This window comes from Anabrus simplex, chromosome 7, assembly GCF_040414725.1.
Source record: "Anabrus simplex isolate iqAnaSimp1 chromosome 7, ASM4041472v1, whole genome shotgun sequence".
Taxonomy (NCBI): domain Eukaryota; kingdom Metazoa; phylum Arthropoda; class Insecta; order Orthoptera; family Tettigoniidae; genus Anabrus; species Anabrus simplex.
In genome coordinates, this window is record NC_090271.1 from 139,148,794 (window position 1) to 139,169,210 (window position 20,417).

Sequence of the window (20,417 nt, forward strand, 5' to 3'; positions counted from 1 at the left end):
CTACTCTTTTGTCGGAAATCACCCAGAACAAATCGAGCTGCTTTTCTTTGGATTTTTTCCAGTTCTTGAATCAGGTAATCCTGGTGAGGGTCCCATACACTGGAACCATACTCTAGTTGGGGTCTTACCAGAGACTTATATGCACTCTCCTTTACATTCTTACTACAACCCCTAAACACCCTCATAACCATGTGTAGAGACCGGTACCCTTTATTTACAATCCCATTTATGTGATTACCCCAGTGAAGATCTTTCCTTATATCAACACCTAGATACTTACAATGATCCCCAAATGGAACTTTCACCCCATCAACGCAGTAATTAAAACTGAGAGGACTTTTCCTATTTGTGAAACTCACAACCTGACTTTTAGCCCCGTTTATCAACATACCATTGCATGCTGTCCATCTCACAACATTTTCGAGGTCACGTTGCAGTTGCTCACAACCTTGTAACTTATTTATCACTCTATAGACAATAACATCATCCGCAAAAAGCCTTACCTCCGATTCCACTCCTTTACTCATATCATTTATATATATAAGAAAACATAAAGGTCCGATAACACTGCCCTGAGGAACTCCCCTCTCAACTATTACAGGGTCAGACAAAACTTCACCTACTCTAACTCTCTGAGATCTATTTTCTAGAAATATAGCAACCCATTCAGTCACTCTTTCGTCTAGTCCAATTGCACTCATTTTTGCCAGTAGTCTCCCATGATCCACCCTATCAAATGCTTTAGACATGTCAATCGCGATACAGTCCATTTGACCTCCTGAATCCAGGATATCTGCTATATCTTGCTGGAATCCTACAAGTTGAGCTTCAGTGGAATAACCTTTCCTAAAACCGAATTGCCTTCTATCGAACCAGTTATTAATTTCACAAACATGTCTAATATAATCAGAAAGAATGCCTTCCCAAAGCTTACATACAATGCATGTCAAACTTACTGTCCTGTAATTTTCAGCTTTATGTCTATCACCCTTACCTTTATACACAGGGGCTACTATAGCAACTCTTCATTCATCTGGTATAGCTCCTTCGACCAAACAATAATCAAATAAGTACTTCAGATATGGTACTACATTCCAACCCATTGTCTTTAGTATATCCCCAGAAATCTGATCAATTCCAGCTGCTTTTCTAGTTTTCAACTTTTGTATCTTATTGTAAATGTCATTGTTATCATATGTAAATTTCATTACTTCTTTGGCCTTAGTCTCTTCCTCTATCTCGACATTATCCTTGTAACCAACAATCTTTACATACTGCTGACTGAATACTTCTGCCTTTTGAAGATCCTCACATACACACTCCCCTTGTTCATTAATTATTCCTGGAATGTCCTTCTTGGAACCTGTTTCTGCCTTAAAATACCTATACATACCCTTCCATTTTTCACTAAAATTTGTATGACTGCCAATTATGCTTGCCATCATGTTATCCTTAGCTGCCTTCTTTGCAAGATTCAATTTTCTAGTAAGTTCCTTCAATTTCTCCTTACTTCCACAGCCATTTCTAACTCTATTTCTTTCCAGTCTGCACCTCCTTCTTAGTCTCTTTATTTCTCTATTATAATAAGGTGGGTCTTTACCATTCCTTACCACCCTTAAAGGTACAAACCTGTTTTCGCATTCCTCAACAATTTCTTTAAACCCATCCCAGAGTCTGTTTACATTTTTATTTACCGTTTTCCACCGATCATAGTTACTTTTTAGAAACTGCCTCATACCTGCTTTATCAGCCATATGGTACTGCCTAACAGTCCTACTTTTAAGACCTTCCTTTCTATCGCATTTATTTTTAACTACAACAAAAACAGCTTCATGATCACTAATACCATCTATTACTTCAGTTTCCCTATAGAGCTCATCTGGTTTTATCAGCACCACATCCAGGATATTTTTCCCTCTGGTTGGTTCCATCACTTTCTGAATCAGCTGTCCTTCCCATATTAACTTATTTGCCATTTGTTGGTCATGCTTCCTGTCGTTCGCATTTCCTTCCCAATTTACATCTGGCAAATTCAGATCTCCCGCTACAATCACATTTCTTTCCATGTCGTTTCCCACATAGCTGACTATCCTATCAAATAATTCCGAATCCGCACCAGTGCTACCCTTTCCCGATCTGTACACTCCAAATATATCAAGTTGCCTATTACCGGTATCTTTAGAAATGAGCCTTACACCTAGAATTTCATGTGTCTCATCTTTAGCTTTTTCGTAGCTTACAAATTCTTCTTTCACCAGAATGAAAACTCCCCCTCCCACCTTTCCTATCCTATCTCTACGATACACACTCCAGTGCCGTGAGAAAATTTCTGCATCCATTATATCATTTCTCAGCCATGATTCAACTCCTATTACAATACCTGGTAAATATATATCTATTAAATTACTTAATTCTATTCCTTTCTTTACAATACTTCTACAGTTCAGCACTAACAATTTTATGTCATCCCTACTTGATTTCCAGTTCCCTGTTCCCTTATCACCGCTCCCTAGGCCATCCCGTTTCCCTGAATGTACCTCCCTATTACCCTTCCAAACAAATTTCCTAACTTATACGTACCACTGCGGTTTAAATGAAGGCCATCCGAGCGCATTATGGGATGTATGGAATCTTTGTGTATAGTGTTAGCAGTTTGTGTAGGTTTCCTGTATATTTTGTAAGACAGGCCAGATGTATTTCTAATAATGGTTATATCTAGAAAATTGATTGCTTTATTGGTTTCTGACTCTAGTGTGAATTTAATGTATGGGTCAATATTTTTCAAGGATTGAAGAGTGTATTCCACTTTCTTGATTGATCTCATTCTCATGTGGGCTAGATATGTGGACGACACATTCGTCATAACCATAACCATGTGCAGAGATGTGTACCCTTTATTTAAATTCCCATTTATGTGAATACTCCCATGAAGATCCTTCCTTTTATTAAAACCTAGGTACTTACAGTGATCCCTATAAGGAACTTTTAACCCCATCAACGCAGTAATTAAACGGAGAGGACTTTTCCTATATGTGAAACTCACAACCTAACGTTTATACACGTTTATCATCATACCGTTGCCTGCTGTCCATCTCACAACATTATCGAGGTCATTTTGCAGTTGCTCACAGTCTTGTAACTTATTCATTACTCTATAAAGAATAACAACATCTACAAGACGCCTTATGTCTGATTCCACTTCTTTCAGTCATCGTCAAGTCCAATTGCACTCATTTTTGGGAGTAGACTCCCATGATCCACACTATCAAATACCTTAGACAGGTCAATCACGATACAGTCCATTTGACCTCCTGAATCCAAGATATCTGCTATATCTTGCTGGAATCCTACAAGTTGAACTTCAGTGAATAACCTTTCCTAAAACCGAACTGCCTTCTATCGAACAAGCTATTAATTACGCAAACATGTCTAATATGATCAGAAGGAATGTTTTCCCAAAGCTTACATGCAATGCATGTCCAACTGACTGTCCTGTAATTTTCAGCCTTATGTCTATCACCCTTTTCCTTGTACACAAGGGCTACTATAGAAACTCCTCATTCATTTGGTATAGCTCCTTCATGCAAACAATAATAAAATAAGTACTTCAGATACGGTACTTTAATCCGGCCCATAGTCTTTGGTATATCCCCAGAAATCTCAATTCCAGCCGATTTTCTAGTTTTAAAATTTTGTATCTTAGTGTAAATGTCGTCGTTAACATAGTTAAATTTTAATAGTTCTTCAGCATTAGTCACCTCCTCTATCTGGAAATTATCCTTGTAATAAAAATTATTGATATACTGCTGACTGAATACTTCTGCTTTTTGAAGATCCTAACATACACAAATCTCTTGTTCATTAATGATCCCTGGAATGTCCTTTTTGGGACCTGTTTCTGCCTGAAAGTATCTATACATACCCTTCCATTTTTTACTAACATTTGTATGACTGCCAATTATGCTTGCCATCATGTTATCCTTAGCTAACTTCTTTGCTAGATTCAATTTCTAGTAAGTTCCTACAGTTTCTACTTATTTCCACTACCACAGATCCTGGAAAATATTTTCGTTAGCGTAGTGCGAATTTTTTGGGTAGTTTAATCCCCTATATTAAATCTAATTCAGATCACCTACTCTATATCATTTTGGATGTTTCCCATTCGCTCATTAATCACTTCCTTTATCAAGAGCACAATAACTCCTGGGATCCTCCCCCTTACCCTCTCCATTCTTTTGGTTTTATTCTTCATCACAAACTTTCTCTATGTAAACACCTTTCTTTCCTAGCCACGTCTCTAGCAGGGCTACGACATCAAAACTCTCTACTAATTTAATCACTTCGTTCCCCATCTTGCATAACAAACCTTCTATATTTACAAAACCTATTTTTCATTCTAGTTATGCTTTTCTCTCCCCTACCGATACTCTTCCTTCCTTGTTCTTATCCTCTTCACTCACGTTACTTTCCCTATTTCTTGTTATCGCACATTCTCTTCCCGAAACCATACCACCGTTTTTACACATTTTGAACACTCTTTATTCACTTTCTCAACTTGACCTCTCTTATTCTACCCCCACAGGTCTTTCAGACCCAAAGATCTTCGCCTCCTCAGAAGTTCACTTATTTTTTCACCTCGTTCCACCTCTCTTCTTTCACGATACACATCCCTGCCGACTTCGCTCCTGTCTTCATCGTTTCCCCCTTCCAATTGAGTCTGGTGGTCACTGTTCTCTCCACTAGAGCCTTCACGTACCAAGGACAGGGTTGTGCTGCCGCTGCCTGCTTGATAATCGCAATTCGACCTCTCTGCAAATTTGTCACATTGGTTTCAAACAAACACCCTTCCTGTAGAAGAATATTATCCATTCCCTGCAGCTAGTTTGCAGACTACATTCTAAACCATCTTCAATTCCCTACCACCAGGTGTTGCCCCCTAATGAAAGTTCTCAAGCCTTAGTTCCACCTCTCTTCTTTCACGATACACATCCTTGCCTACTTCGCTCCTGTCTTCATCGTTTCCCCCTTCCACCTGGGCCTGGTGGTCACTGTTTGCTTCACTAGCGCCTTCACGTACCTCGGACACGCTTGTGCTGCCGCTGCCTGCTTGATAATCGCAATTCGACCTCTCCGCAAATTTGTCACATTGGTTTGAAACAAACACCCTTCCTGTTGAAGAATATTATCAATTCCCTGCAGCTAGTTCACAGACCACGTTCTAAACCATCTTCAATTCCCTACCACCAGGTGTTGCCCCCTAATGAAAGTTCTCAACCGTTAGTTCCTGATTCTCATTAGGTGGTTATTTGAGATTCTAATGATTCTACTCCCGACAATCCCCATGTCTCTCCTCAACCACACTTTCTCGCCTTGTCGGTTTCCAACTTTAATTACCTCAGTATCAGCCATCAAGTTGGATAATAACTTTACTTTTATTGGTCTAGTCCCTTCCACTTTACCCAGTCTTCCCACATAGTTTATATCCACTTCACAAAAATTAATTTTCATTTTGTTCTGTATCACATCCACCACCTTGTACACTATATCCGCTATATTTTCCTTCACTCCCTCCTGTATACCGTGGATGAAGGTATTTTTCCTCCTGCGTTTCTGGCAGCTTATTGCCTCTTCTCCCTTCACCTTCTCGTGCTCCTCTTCCACACATTTCACCTTCTTTCTATAAAACACTATTTTTTCAGCATTATTTTCCGTCTTCAGTCTCAGCCTCTCCATTTTCTCCTCCATTTACCTCCTCATATCCTTAATTTCCGTTGAATGCTCCTTCATTAGCTCATTTACTTGGTCTATTGGACACACCTCCTACACAACCTCTTTAATAGCCTCGATTTCCACCCAACCAACATTTCCACTTGTCCGGGGCCTGAGCTCAGTTCCACGACCCCAATAATGAGTAAAATTGTCACAAACACTGCCACCGATGCCACAACCATCCTCTTCTCCAGAAAGCCTTTTCTTTTCGTTCGTTCTTCGTACCATTTTCATACTCCTGCATCTCTGCCATCCTCCAGTAACTGCTCGATATTGGGACAGGGAGACACCCATCTCTCTCACTAACTGCTGCGCACGTCCACCTCCCTTCGTTGCTTTTGGTCGACTGTACATTATTTATTACATAACCGGTGTAATATCTAAGAAATAGTGATATTTCGTTACCTCAAAGTATGACCTCCTCCACACAATGTTTCAAACATTGAAATACTAACCTTGTAAATAAATGTTACCTTTCGAAAACTTACAACCGACTGATTCATGGCATCTAAAGCTTTTTCCCCGATGATCTCTGATTACTAAGTGAAATAGTTTGAAGCCGTTATTCAATTTAACGTCGACAAGCCCTCGAATGGAGTACACCGTCCAGTGTATCTCCGTCAACATCCTTCATGGCGGGAAATATGTCCTAGTTTATATCATATTGCAATTTATTCCCAATCGTCAATTCCTCAATAATGACTGACCCTTCTTTTTCATTTCCAGAAAATATTGACTTCTCTTCCTCAATCAGTCTAGTTGTTATTAATGAAGTGATCGCTGTCTGTACTTTTTAGTACCCAACAAGGATTTAGGTCTTTTGGGGGGAGGTAAATGCAAAATGTGTGTAATTGGAAGGATATCACGTTTAGAGCCAAACACACCCTAGTATTGTATCTTCACGTTATTTACATTTCCTTTCTCGAAAGCTTCAACTTGTTTGGTTAAAAATGTTAGTTTTTAGATTTCAACAGTCATCTTCCCCACATAGACTGATAAACTGAGTTGTTCCTTCAGTTTTCGAAACTTTTCTTCCAAGAGTTTAATTTTCCTTCTTACTTTTGAAATCATTATTTTTCTTTCGCGTTTCTTGGCTTCGTTCTCAATATCTAGAGAGGTATAATTTTCACTCCAAATAACGTACCATGTCTATAGGCCTATTGCGATCATTCATAAAATTTCATATAATTTTCAAGTAACTGTGGTGTTACGACCCTTGTGTTTATATCAAATTTCGTATTGTTATTGAGCTTGGTGCTTTCTTTAAATAGAAAGTATCTCAATCTTCTAACTTGCTATGATCTTACTCAATGCAATAGAACATACCCTACTCGAATAAGTGACTCTGCTGGCACTTTAATTAATCACATTTCAGCGAATAATTCTGAATTATGCTATACAGTATCAAGTATTAATAATGACCGAAGTGACCATAGTATTTTATATTTTGTCATGCTATGGCGAAACCAAATCACTCACCCAACACTCACATCAGCGCCCATATGGCAGTTTGTACGGTGGGGGGGGGGTAGACCTGGGGTTATGTAGGTAGTATTTTTAATATTTTGGAAAATAAATGGCGACTTATATTCTGTGGTAGAATAACTCACGGTGTTCCCTGCCTGTTGGTGGGGAATGGTGCTACCTATTCTACGTAATACTGAAGTTAATCATTTTCTTGAAAGGAAAACACCTGACTAGACTAGATTTTTGCCTTTCCCTGTGAGCTAGCGGGGGGTTGTGGTTGGCCGTGGCCCCACCTTGCCCGCGGGTATGGGCACCCTTGTCTCCTCACTCAAGTATTTCTGCAGTACCTAGTATGTGTAAGGAGAATGAATCGACCAATACCTATATGAACACCGGTATACACAATATAGATACATATTATGCGAACATTTGCCACATAGATATAGTGTATTATTTATTCATTAACCAAATACAACAAAAAGACAATTATACGAGCTGTCCTAATAAACATAATGCAACATTAACGGGAATAAACAAGCCTAGGAAAATTCCTTGGGTTACTGAAGATCTTCTTACCCTTATAAGGGTACGAGATTTCTTGCATGCGAAACTCAAACATCCTACTCACAAGATTAACATGCTTCTGAGACAAGAATACTGCAGATGTAGAAATACAGTATCTAATTTTAAAAGAAGACTCAAACATGACTACTACTCAAAGCTATTCAAATCTCATAATAACGATCCAAAACAGACATTCATAATAAAAAAAGTAACGAATGGCTCGTGTAGCATGCTTGAAATTTAAGGCAAAGTAATAACTGACAAACAGGTTCTGCGTGACTCATTCAACTCTTTTTTTAATAAATATTGCCAAAAACCTAGCTCTAAGTATTCCTGTGTCTTTCTTTGAATTTACTGTTCTTGAATCCCTTTACCTGTACTCAACAGATGTAGTAGAAGTAAAGTTCATCATATCTAAGCTTAAAAGTATGAACAGCTGCGGAATATATTACATTACTACCTCACTATTAAGAAAAGCACAGGACCCTATAATAGGATTACTGCTAGGGATAATTACTGAGTTCGTGACTACCGGTATAATACCGGTACCCAATAAACTAAAGATAGCTAAAGTGATCCCTTTGTTTAAGGGAGGGAATATACTAAATCCAAGCGACTATAGGCCAATCTCGATTTTATCAATTGTTTCCAATATTATGGAAACAGTTGTGAAGAAGAGATTTTTGGCTTTTCTAAACAAAAAGAATTTATTCTATGAGGGGCAATATGGGTTCAGGGAGAGGTCTAGTACCAAGGTAGCTACTGTTGATCTCATTACGTTACAATCCACCGTAGATAACAACAACATTGCAGCATTTAAGACTTCATGTCTATTTTAAAATTAATTCTCAACAATAATTATTTTACCTTTGACAACACCATTTATCAACAAGATGGCTTGGCTATGGGCTCACCAGCTTCTGGCATTCTTGCTGAAATTTACCTCGACTTCTTAGAGAACAAAAGAATTAATAATAATAATGATTTCTCCAACATCCTCTTTTGGGCGAGATATGTCGATGACACATTAGTAATATTAAATGAGGAATCAACCAACGCAGCCTCTACACTTCTTCATCTCAACAACTTAGACGCTAACATTAAATTCACCCTCGAATCAGAACACAACCAAACTCTTAATTTTCTGGACCTAACTATTACTAGACATCCTTCTTCTTTATCTTACAAAATTTTCAGAAAACCAACCCAAACAGCAACCACAATAAGACACGATTCATCGCACCCCCAAGCTCATAAACGTGCTACTTATAACAGCTTAATTTTTCGTGCCTTCAACACCCCTATGTCCAAAAAAGATTTAAATAATGAATTAAACACCATCTGCAACATTGCTAAATTCAATGGCTTTAACAACTCCTTCATAAACCGCATCATCAACAAATTCAAACACCGTCCAAAAACCACTTTATCTAAAGACACAATAAAATCAACTGCTTTTTCCACCTTCACTTTCACTCAGGATGCTTATAAAATAACTAATATTTTTAAAAAACATAATATGAAAATTTCTTTTAGAACTAAGAATAGAAAACTTGATATCTTACACAACTCTAAATCTCTAAATAAGTCTAATGCTTTTTCTAAATCTGGTGTATACAGATTCAAATGCAACAACTGCAATTCCTCCTACGTCGGACAAACCAGCCGCAACTTCAATATCAGGTACTCTGAACATGTCAACGCCATTAAATACAACAGATTCTCTGCCATAGGACAGCACATACACGATTCCAAGCATAGTTTCACCAGTATTGACAATGACATGAATATACTTAAAATCAGTAACAAAGGCCCCCTCTTAAACATTACTGAAAATTGCTTTATCCACCTTGACCAGTACTTCAACCCTAATTTCAATTTAAACGACATTTCTGAAAAACCCAATATCCTTTTTGACTTCCTAATTCTTCTTCTCAAAAATTCCAAATTCCAAAACCCCAATTCTATTTTCCATGCCTTACAAAGTTCCCACCCACATTTTCTACCTCCAATAACCCACCCTCCTAACCCACCCTAAACTACGTCTCCTTCATTTCCCTATCTTATCCTTCCTCAATACCATCTAACTTCAATTTCTTTTATTCTTACTCTTATTTCACTATCACTCTTCATCTGTTAATTTATTCTACCTTCTCTATTATAAAAAAGAAAAAAACAATCGACCTTTATTTCGGTTCTCCTCTTTCAAATTTTAACTCTTGTCTTGCGCCAACTTCGACTACTTCAATCATAACCTAAAATTTTTTCAATAAAAAAAATAGCGCACTGTGCATATAAGTTTTCATTTGTTTTCCGATATTGCGCTTTTTACTATATTTTTCTCTTTACAATTGTTCTTTCAAGTCAACTGTTTTCCAAGAACTTAGCAGGAGCACAAGTACTCATTCAATTATACTGATTTGCGTTGTATATTTCTATATATACGTACTTAACTTCCCGCAACCGAGACAAATACTGGACCTTCAGGATATTCTCCATCCTACTTTGGCGTTTGAGACCGCAGCGCATGACCTTGAATGTGCCGCGCTGATCACCGGGAGCTGGCGGTTTGCTTCTACAAATCTATTCGTCTGCGACTTCAAGTTATTTATGATCTTCATATATTATTTGATAGTGTTGTGACTTTGTGCCTGACAGAGTGTGGAAACTGACCCATTTGACCGTTCTCCAATATTCATAAACATTGTGAGACTTCACCTATCAATGCGTGTGCCTTACTACCATTCTTAATTTTACGTACTGTTTTCTTTTAAATGACTCACAATTTCTACCCCCATCGTTAATTTATGTTTCATCTTATACCGATCCAGAGTTCACTTAATCTTTTTCTTCTTCTTTTTCATATGCATTGTTTTACATGTTTTTACGGCTGACGATGACCTGGACTAGGGTCGAAACCGGTCCCATTTATAGTTACTATTAAATAAGAATGTAATCACTACATTTCTTTCTCTTATGTATTGAATAGGTTGAACCTCTTTTTCATTTATTTAATTTTTAACATTGCAGCAGGCGTATTTATTGATCTTACCAAAGCTTTTGGTACTGTTGATCATAGTATTCTTTTAAGAAAATTAGAAAAGGCTGGAATTCGTGGGCTTGCTTTGAAATGGTTCGGAAATTACTGAACAGGACGAAAGCAACTTGTTACCTTGAATAATTACTCGAGCTCTGCCAGTTATATAACCCATTGTGTCCCACAATTTTCCATAATAGGTCCTTTTTTATTTCTCATTAATATAGATGATATTTCTTCATGCGATCTAAATGGCTATATCACATTATACGCTGATGACACTAATATCTTCTATACGGGCAAAAGTAAGGGTACAGTTTTAGAAAAATGCAGCAGGTCATACTCACTCTCTTACACTGGCATCAGTGTAACAAATTGACAATGAATCTGCGGAAAGCTAAATACATAATTATTTAAGAATTACATTCAGATGTATCCTTTTTGCTGACTCACACAGCTTTACTTTCTTTCTTCCATAAGCCCCATGAATATTAATAGCTCCCCCATCGAATTCCATTTCGTTGCCAAGTTGTTTCCAAGGAATTCCTCGCCTGTCAAAGGGGACTGGGACTCCGTTACCCCCAGAGGTCCAAGGCTAGCTTAAAATGTTCTGAGCTCGGTAAATTCATGAAGCAGGATGCTACCCTACTTACACATAGTCCAAGTGAGGATCTCCTCTCTAACGGATTAGGGATCCCGGTGGATTGTTATAGCCCTAGCCGCCTGAGCACATGTAAGGCTATGATCCAGAACAGCACCTCCAGAATATGTCCGTGATGCTTATTCCCATACCGTAGTAACTGGTATCATGCCTTTAGGACTACTTTAGGGCACTCAGTCGTTGCCCATGATTCACGAACTAGGACGTGACTACAACAACCCACACCATTAACCATTTCAAATATTTATCAAAAATAATATAATCTAGATTTATAGACGATATAAATATATTTCTCTTTCAGTGTTACCGTACTGAATATCGCCGGGCTATAATAGTGTATCGTCTAGTGCCGAATTACACCTTTTTTGGGCGTACTGTATTCACGTAACGGAAAGGTATTACTCAAAGATTATTTTTAAATATATGGAATGCAACAGTAAATAAAAGGAGGTGGGGGTCGAAGATGAGTCAAAATTTACTGTACGTATATTGCGTATAACTACACTTAAATCGCACTGCCTTTTGTGATGAATACAGGGGCGCCGGGCTTATCGCGATTGTCGCTCACAGCGCTGTCAGGTGGCATAATTGGAATGAGCAAACATGGTAGACTACGAGTCTATTGTGTTGGTAGTATTCGTTGTAGAATAGATTGTGACTGCCAATAGCCGACTTATTATTCTGAAATTGAACTTACTTCATTAAATATTGTTCTTAAAAATTTGGTGTTATTATTGGCGGGAGAGAACCAATATGGGCTGAAGGTGACGATGGTCTCCAGAAGTAAGATACATATTTAATTTTCTCTTAATTTGTATATGTTTGGCGGGATTGACGCATGTAATTGACATTACTATGATAGTAGGGGCATGTAAATATAGTATTGTAGGGTCATTGCTCGTGGGTCCTCATGTCCTGGCTCTATTACTATTGTGTATGGAAGGGGACTCCCTGGATGGAATGCTAACATGTCACAACTCACAGTTATTTAAAAACTACGCAGGAAGATGCGTACAAAGTGGTTAGACAGTAGTGTTGTAATTATTCGTAACATAGACTGAATTTGATCGAAATGCATCTTTTAAATTAAGATTGGTATTCCGTAGTGTACCGGATGGCCCCGTATTTACTGAGCATCCGTTGTGTTTTGATCTATATGTCAAGGGGATTGAACTCTTGTGTCAGTGAGCTCGTTTGGTACAAGTAAAGTTCACTTCAGGGACGAATTTAGTACCCGAAGCTCATCTAGTGACGAGCTAGAATAATACGACGATATTTGAGGATTCATGCTGAAGTTTAGTGCTGGTAATATATTTCTTGTTTAGGTTATGTTCTTTTGAAACCCTGGAATAATCTGATGGAATTTTCTCTGACTGCTGTCGATTTGGATGGTTTGTCAACAACGTTATATTTTGTTACGTACCGACCTGGCACCACCGAACTACGACATGGAGTTTCCTTGTTTAGATTTTCAAGATTGTGCAGAACATCGTAAGCTGATTGTCAACAAATTAAGAGCATGTGGTGCCCATTTACTGCTAATGTATTGTGTTTTATATATAATTCTACTTTCCAGATTGCCAAAGCCTTGTAATATCCCTGTGTAATTTGATATAGGTCTATTCTCTGTGTGTGGTACAATCTGTTTATCGGTAGCAAGTCACATACACCTCAGTGGAGTGATGGCTAGCTTAGAGTATTCCTGAGTTTCACTGTAAATGTAACCGTTTGTCCACCCCTTGTCCCGTTTCCCTATGGGGTTGGGTATGAGATGAGATGAATCTGTCGTGGCGGGTTTTTATGACCGGATGCCCTTCCTGACGTCAGTCTCATCAAAGGAGTTAATGAGATGAAATGAATGACTTGATATATGATAGTAGGGGTACCGGCACATTGCCTACTCCTGTCAAATAGCACCACAGGGTCTGCTCAACGTCCACATCCGACGGATGAATCACCATCAACAGCGTCATATGCCCTTACTTCATATGAGCACTGCAGAGAGTTTTGGAATTTAATCCAGGCTTCTGGCACGCAATCTAGTGATTAGAAATTGTATACCACCTCCTCCCCTACCCTGGCGGCCAACGTTCTTATGGTGAAATTTTTCGACCAACGGGACTCGAACCGGCTAACCTCGGTGTCGGACTGTTTAGACTTCAGAGCCTTAACGATCATGGCCACCAGGTGGGCTCTTCACTGTAAATGTAACCAAGGTGATAACATTAAGTGAATTTTGTGCGTGGTAGCTAGCTTTAGTACCTACAATAGAAGTTGATAGAAGTAGAATGTTTGTGGCTTAGGGATCAGTAAGTTACAAAATAATGGTCATACAAAGTCTTTCGAAACAAGACAGAGGGCTAATGCCAAGTTCAACCAAAAATGAGGAATAAGTTTGTACCACAGAGGTAGGCTATAGCATATAGACTGACATTTGGCTCTTGGTGATCCAGTGCAACGAGATTTTGCACTCGTAAGTTAACTGTAATTTTTAAATTGGTATAGCATCATCAAATATTTCTCACACAACCTTGCATTGTCTTGTAAACTTTCTGTATTCTTCCATTTATTATTTTCATCCACCTTTTCTCGGTTTACTATATTGTTGCAGGCCATTTTACATCTGAAAGATTAAGTTTTGCTATTCATTTTAGAGGCAGAATCCATTTGCTCTTTCCCGTATTCCATGCTTATTTTTCTCGCCTATTGACTTTATATTTATGCCATTGGTGTTTAGTACAACTCAGAATACATACATCATAGCAAGCTAAATGTACATTATTTTATCCTTCTCTGAAGGAGGCAACATATTTCTTCAATTCTTCGTCAATTTTTGGCAGTTCGTGTGGGATCTTCCTTTTCCTTATCCTCACAAAGGAGTTACTAGTATCAACCACGTTTCTGAATTGGCCTGGAATTCTCAAATTCTTAGCTCACCATTTCAAGCAGCATCTTCATCATCATCATCATCATCATCATTATTATTATTATTATTATTATTATCATGTCCAGCTCCATTTCTCGGGTGTGGTGTACAAGCGCTCATCACTTCTTCCTGTCAGAATATAGTTTTTGTTACGCTTTGTCCTCCCACGTGATGTTCCTCTTGCTGACCTCTGATTTCACTGTCTATCCATCGATTCCTTAGTCTCCCTATTGGTCTCTTTCCTCTCACTTCGGTGGCAAAGTGATTCTTTGCTGTTCTTCTGTCCATCCGCATTACATGTTCAAACCATTATAGCCTGCATCTTCCTAAAAGCTCATTAACAGGTATCTTGATGCAAACCTCTCTCCTGTTTGCTTCATTTCTAGTCTTGTCTTTCGTGATCTTTTGGTTCATTGTTCTCATGAATTTAATGTCTGTTGTCCGGATTTTACTATTAGCATTGTTGTGTAGGGTACATGTTTCAAGTCCATAGGTGAGAGTTGGAATGAAGTATGAATGAAACACGGTCAGTTTTGCTTTCTTGGGTATTTTATCTTCCCACAGTAGATTTCTCACTTGAAAATAAAATTAAGAAGCTTTCTGAGTCCTATTAAGTATTTCTTGGTTTATTGTGTTATCGTTTGAAATGTTACATCCAAGATATGTGAAGTTAGAAACATTGTAACCGAGTTCCCTCCAGAAAAATGTTTGAATCTGTGCCTTTCCTGTTGGTAGTCACTTCAACAGTTTTTGTTTCACGATGGTTGATCCATATTCTTTATACTTATCACTCCAAAGATTTAGTTTTTCCTGTACTTCTGCTCCAGTTTCTCCCCAAATGAGAACGTCATTACAAATATTAGAGTATTGGGCTCTTTAATGTTTTCTGATGGATTTTATGATCCAATCCATGATGATGTACTTCCCTACTTGGGCACAGTTAAAGTATTGTTGATATAAGATCATCTTTACTTTATCAGTCCAGAAGTTTGGCAGCCAGGTCATCTTTCTAGGTTCACTGTTGTGGGCCAACAAGCATAAATGGCATACATTTTAATGACCCTTTAGCAACATCATGATATAGATGTTAATATTGTTATAATACTGCATCTTCATAGTGTGTCTCATGCTGTTCCAAGACATTTTCTGTAAAGCAATGGAATGCTTTCATTTCTGCTCCTCCCATGTAACATCACTTGAGCCAGTCTCCAGGTTCTTCTCTGATTTGCTCAACAAACTGCTTAATATTCAGTCTCTTCTTCTCTCCATATAATTTCCTGCTGCAAATGCTTTAGTTGTATTTTTTTCTAACAACTTTCATTCATTATTGTTTGGTGCTACACTATGTAGGCTAGCTAAAAGTCTCCGAACATCCCACTGAACATGCTCTGTATGATGTCTGGTTATGCATGCTAGGGTATATAAGTGTAGGTACATCATAGACAAGTTTTTGACAGAATGAGTCAATGCGCGCGCGCGCGCGCATGCGCACACACACACACACACAGGAATTAACTAAATGAAGATTAAAGTCCCCGACCTGGCAGGGAATTTAATCCGGGACCCCTTGGACCAAAGGCCAACACGCTAATCATTATCCATGGGGCTGGACAACATTAAATATTGAGGGAGTTTGAACAGGGCACATTTGCAAGGACCCCGAAGTTTGGACATTTCATGAGAGAGATTTCACAAGAATTACATGTACCCAGGTTCGCTGTTAGCGATGTAATTGTGAAGTGGAAATATCAAAGCAGTACTGAACCCAATCATTGTTCTAGTAGGTATAAGAAATGAACCGATACCGAGCAAGTTGTCTGTGTCATTAGGGTCAAATAGTTTTGAGCTTGCATTCGGGAGATGGTGGGTTCAAATCTCACCTTCAGCAACCCTGAATGTTGTTTTCTGTAGTTTCCCATTTTCCCACCAGGCAAATGCTGGGACTGTAAGTCCTTACTATTACCCGTCCTTGTCGTCAAAAACCTTTGATACATTAGTGCGACATTAAACCACTATTTACAAAAAATAACTGGACCACTTATCTCTAAAGCTTACTTTACGAACCAATCGTCAGACATCTCTTTTAGGTACCTTGGAGGACTTCTGTTGCAAGAATTGAATGTCAGATTGGGGATACAAAGCTAGAACAGGTCGATAATTTCAAGTATTTAGTTTGTGTGTTCTCCCAGGATGGTAATACTTATAGTGAGATTGAATCAAGGTGTCATGAAGCTAATGCAGTTAGCTCGCAGTTGTGATCAACAGTATTCTGTAAGAAGGAAGTCAGCTCCCAGATGAAACTATCTTTACATCGGGCTGTTTTCAGACCAACTTTGCTTTACAGGAGTGAAAGCTGGGTGGACTCAGGATATCTTATTCATGAGTTAGAAATAAGACATGAAAATAGCAAGAATGATTGCTGGTACAAACAGGTGGGAACAATGGCAGGAGGGTACTTGGAATTGAGGAGATAAAGGCTAATTTAAGAATTAACTCGATGGATGAAGCTGTCCGCATAAACCGGCTTCGGTGGTAGGGTCATGTGAGGCGAATGGAGGAGGATAGGTTACCTAGGAGAATAATGGACTGCTATGGAGGGTAAGAGAAGTAGAGGTAGACCAAGGCAACAATGGTTGGACTCAGTTTCTAACGATTTAAATATAAGAGGTATAGAACTAAATGAGACCACAACACTAGTTGCAAATCGAGTATTGTGGCGATGTTTAGTAAATTCACAGAGGCTTGCAGACTGACTGCTGAAAGGCATAACAGTGTATAATGATAATGTATGTATGTATGTATGTATGTATGTATGTCGTAAGGAGATATGTATTTACATATAAATCTATTCCCTGATAATGAACAATAATGGTGACAGTGCACTTCCTTGTTTGAGACCTTTCTTTGTATAAAATGTTTCAGAGTTACCACTCCTCACTTGTACACTGCTTTTATTCTCATGATACAACATTTTTATCTTGTTAATTAATGATTTTGGTACATTCTTTTTCTGTAGGCATTCCCATACATGTTTTCTCTTAACTGAATCATAAGCTTTGTCAAAATCCAATAAAGTAATACTAATAATGGCTGCAAATAATAATAATAATAATAATAATAATAATAATAATAATAATAATAATAATTCTTTGATGGACAAGAAGTTCAATCAAATTCAGTCAATTTAATTGTGAGATTTATCTATGTGACTAGACAAAAGTTTCCAAACTTGCTGTTTTAAATCCAGTTTACACAGTCCATGCTATTACGCTATGCCACTGGTATTTATTGAGAACAGTGAAACCCACGTACTCTTTCGGGTTATATTTTATTTCTTATTATGTATAAACTTGAACTAGGCCATATGATGTAAATAAGTTATAGGATTTTACGTTATAACAGTTTTCCTAGGTTTTATTCTGACTTTTTTTTGATATATTACATCTCACATGGTTACTGTGAAAGCCTGGACATTGACCACCGACTTCTCCTCGCAACAATAAAGCCCTTTGAAATTTATAGACCTCAGAAATGCAGGAAACCAGAAATCAAGACATGGGAGCTAAAGAAGGCAGAGAAACAAGTTGAATACACAAAAAAAGTGACCAATAAATTACCATCAGATGCATTACAAGAAGGCAACATCGAGTGGACTAGATTCAAAGAAAGCATTGTCGGAGCTGCAGTAGAAGTTTGTGGTAAAACTAATAGCAAAATTAAGGCAAAATAAACTCTTTGGTGGAACGATTGGATGAAGATTGCTGTGAAAGCGAAAAATGAAACCAGGAAAGCCAGAGACAAAGAAATGCAAAAAGGAAATCAAAGGAATGAATCTAGAGTAAACAAACTGCAGCAGAAATACAGAGATCAGAAGCTACAAGTAAAGAAAATTATGGCCGAAGAAAAACGGAAAGCTTGGACTGATTTCACAGATAAACTAGAGTAAGACAGCAAAGCTAATTCTAAACTACTTTGCCGAACAATACAAAATATAAGAAGAGACAATGAATACATAACTGCAATAGAGGAACCAGATGGTAACATAGTTAGGGAAGAGACACAAATAAGGAAGATCATGAAATCCTATTTTGATAATTTATACAACAGTACTGGGAAAGACTCCAATGATGTAACCACGCAGGTCAATTTAAGCTGCAATGATGAGCCTGACCAAGAGAGCCCGCCAACATGGAAGGAAGTAGAGGCGGCCCTTAATAGTATGCCCAAATAAAGATCAACAGGATTTGATGAAGTCAGTGCAGATATGATCAAAGCAACTGGTGCAATAGGAATACAGTGGCTTCATAGAGTAATTAATGCAATATGGAAGGATAGGAAAGTCCCAGATGATTGGAAAAAGGGAATAATAATACCTCTCTTCAAAAAAGGAAGCCAGAAGAAATGTAGCAATTATAGAGGGATCACTTTATTGTCTCATGGTTTGAAAATATTTGAGAAAATACTTGAAAAAAGGCTAAGGAAAATAATAGAACCACAACTACAGGAAGAACAATACGGATTCAGAGAACACCGATCAACTACCGATCTCATATTTGCACTTAGAATACTGTTAGAAAAGCATTGGGAGAAGGGCAAAGACTTAACACTAGTGTTTTTGGATCTCGAAAAAGCATTTGATAGTGTTCCAAGGAAGACTATATGGGAATGCTTAAGAAAGAAAAATGTACCCAAAGGGCTTATCCAGAAAGTTAAAATGCTTTATGAAGACTGCTGCAGTTGCGTACAGATACGAAACGGTAATTCTGATTGGTTCCAAACCACTAAAGGAGTGCAAAAAGGCAGTACCCTTTTACCCTTACTTTTTGTCACTGTCATGGATGAAGTCATGAAAGAAATTAAGCAGAAGAACAATATGGACATCAGTGCATTTGCAGATGATGTAGTAATTTGGGGAAATACAGAGAAGGAAGTCCAAGAGAGTTTGAACACCTGGAATGAACATTTGAAAATACACGGATTAACAATAAATAAATCGAAAACTGTTACTATGTCTGTCTACAGGCAGAAGAAGAAAGGAAAAATAATGCTGGAAGGTACACAGCTGGAAACAGTAGACCAATATAGATATCTTTGGTGCATCATTTATCATTTCAAGTGATAACAGAATACAGCATGAGATTAACAACCGCATTCAAAAATCAGCTCAGTTTTACCATCAAGTTCGGAACCTCCTCTGGAACGAACAAATTCCCTTAACATCAAAGCAGATTCTATTCCAATCATACTTCGCCCCCATAATAACATATGGCCTAGAAACCTGCACAACAACCCAACAAGTGGATAGCAAACTACAAGCCGCAGAAATGAAGTTCCTGCGAACTATGGTACAGAAGACAAAAAGGGACAGGGTAAGGAATGAAAGAATAAGGGAAGAAGCTGATGTGTACCCATCCCTGAATGAAAAAGTGACAAGGGCCCGTTTGAAATGGTTTGGCCATGTTAAACGAATGGACGATAGGACAGCAAAACAACGGCTACACACAGTTGTGGCCGGAAAACGACCGGTAGGAAGACCTAGGAAGAGATGGCTGGACCAAGTGAAAGAGGACATAGGAACAAGAGGTGTCAGCTGGGATGTCGTCTTGAGAGAAGAGTGGTACATGGACAGACAGAAGTGGAGAGTGCTCGTAAACACACCCGGGCAACTGGAGTGGAAAACTGATGATGATGATGATGATGATAACTGTCAGATCTCGAACAAATATTTCATGTGAATGCAGAAAGCAGATGTATTTAGGGTGTGACAGAGCTAACTATTGAATTGTCATAACTAGCACAGTTGGCTCTCATCACAGAAATTGGAGTTAACACTTGAATTTAAAGAACATGGTTGTATTGCAACTCCTTTTTATAAGGAAACATTTCATAACACTAAGAGACAAGGTATTGGGGCTCAATAGCCTACATAAAAATGTAGAAATACTGCTGAGTAAAAGTAAAACACATTCAACTTTAAAACTACAGTTATGAAA

General features: G+C 38.1%; 1 protein-coding gene across 3 annotated transcripts in view; it reads left to right on the forward strand.

The window, feature by feature from the left end:
* The first annotated feature begins 12,118 nt into the window (after nucleotides 1–12,118).
* The window catches only part of Asx (Additional sex combs), a 273,851-nt gene continuing 265,552 nt past the window's right edge, over nucleotides 12,119–20,417 (forward strand). Inside the window, exon 1 of one of the 3 annotated variants that reach the window (XM_067151342.2) lies at nucleotides 12,119–12,281. The gene's annotated coding sequence lies outside the window, so the exon portion shown is untranslated. Of the gene's footprint in view, nucleotides 12,282–12,447; nucleotides 12,804–12,928; nucleotides 12,990–20,417 lie in introns of those variants that run through there. The other 2 variants (XM_067151343.2, XM_067151344.2) reach the window with 2 other exon arrangements.